The sequence below is a fragment of the Mandrillus leucophaeus genome, unplaced genomic scaffold (genome assembly GCF_000951045.1).
Source record: "Mandrillus leucophaeus isolate KB7577 unplaced genomic scaffold, Mleu.le_1.0 Scaffold408, whole genome shotgun sequence".
Classification (NCBI taxonomy): Eukaryota; Metazoa; Chordata; class Mammalia; order Primates; family Cercopithecidae; genus Mandrillus; species Mandrillus leucophaeus.
The window spans coordinates 297,723-299,757 of NW_012104343.1; positions in this window are offsets into that span (position 1 = coordinate 297,723).

Genomic DNA, 2,035 nt, shown 5'->3' on the forward strand with positions numbered 1-2,035 from the left:
TGTCTGAATGGCAAAGTGATGAGAAGGATTAGAGTGCCTCACTTTATGTTGATGGGATAGGCTACTAGATTGAGGCTATATAAGGAAGGGGAGGACAGGGCAGCAGCTGATAGCCTGGAGAGAAAAGGAAAGAACTATCAAAGGACTGAGAATGCTATCTAGGTGGAAGAGTAATGGAGTAAAAGAATGAGATAATTGGAAGGATTGGAGATTTTGTCTGAAACTGCCACATTGAAGTTTAAGATTTTAGAAGTGAAGTAGATCTGGTTTAGGAAAAGCTATCAGAGGCTGGGCGCCGTGGCTTACACCTATAATCCCACCACTTTGGGAGGCCGAGGCTGACGGATCACCTGAGATCGGGAGTTCAAGACCAGTCTGACCAACACGGTGAACTCCTGTCTCTACTAAAAATACAAAATTAGCCGGGCGTGGTGGCACATGCCTGTAATCCCAGCTATTCGGGAGGCTGAGGCAGGAGAATTGCTTGAACCCGGGAGGCAGAGGTTGTGGTGAGCCAAGATCATTCCACTGCATTCCAGTCTGGGCAACAAGAGCGAAACTCCATCTCAAAAAAAAAAGAAAAGAAAAGAAAAGAAAAGCCATCTGATACGGCCATAGAAGTGAGTTGCTGAAGAAAAGTTAAGGTGCATATAATTGGAGATCAATACTACTAGGTCTAAAATCTTTCCAGTACTGACCGTTCCTAAAAGGAAATGCAGTGTAGCTTATTTAGTCTGCCCGACATTATTTTTTCAAATGCTAACTTCACATCATTATTGATAGGCTATTTGTATCATACACTTTTATGGTAAAGCTCAATAAATAATTTTTGAGAATTTATGTATTTCAAGTTTTTGAGCACATATATGTGTGCTCAACATATATATTATATGTGTGCACATATATATATTTATGCCCACACAGTGGGCATTAGAGATACAAAGATGAGTAAGACATGGCTTCAGTTTGTGGGAAACCTCAGTGATTCCTATTCTAATATAAGAAGCATGAGTAGGATCACTAACTGTAACCTGTTTCTAAATTGGACTGCTTGTCTGGCATTGCGGGTGATGTGAAAAAGGAAGAAAAAAATAAAAAATAAACTGTTGCCGTATGAAATTTGTGAGATTTTGCAACTGGGAAAAAAAACTGATTTAAATATTGTTTTTTGGATTATCAATTTACTTGGGTAGGTTTGAAGTGTTGTTTTTGTTTGTTTGTTTTGTTTTTTTGAGACAGAGTCTCGCTATTCCCCAGGCTGGAGTGCAATGGAGCAATCTCAGCTCACTGCAACCTCCACTTCCTAGAGTCAAGCAATACTCCTGCCTCAGCCTCCTGAGTAACTGGGATTACAGGCAGGCACAACCACACCCAGCTAATTTTTGTATTTTTAATAGAGATGGGGTTTCACCATGTTGGCCAGACTGGCCTCAAACTCCTGACCTTGTGATCCACCCACCTTGGCCTCCCAAAGTGCTGGGATTACAGGCATGAGCCACCGTGCCCAGCTGACAGTATTCATTTTTAAGTAATCTCTAATAATGTGGATTTTGACACTGTATATACTAGTTGCTTATTTAAAATAATTTAAAGAGTGCCTGCCTTGTACCCGCTATTGTACCATACTGCTGGGGATGTAGCAGTTCACACACTAGGCAAAGATTCCTGCGCTCGTGGAGTTTACATTTTAATCAGAAACAGATAGTAAGTACATAAGTAGGTGAAATACATAGTACAGTATATCAGTGTGTTAATGAGAAGTACAATAAATTGGGCATGGGGTTTGCAATTTTAAATCCGGTGATTGGGAAGACTTAATTGACAAACTAATATTTGAGGCCGGGTGTGGTGGCTCACACCTGTAATCCCAGCACTTTGGGAGGCTGAGGTGGGCAGATCACTTCAGGCTAGGAGTTTGAGACCAGCCTGGCCAACATGGCGAAATCCTGTCTCTACTAAAAACACCGAAATTAGCTGAGCGTGATGGTGCGCACATGTAGTCTCAGCTACTAGAGAGGCTGAGATGGGAGGATTG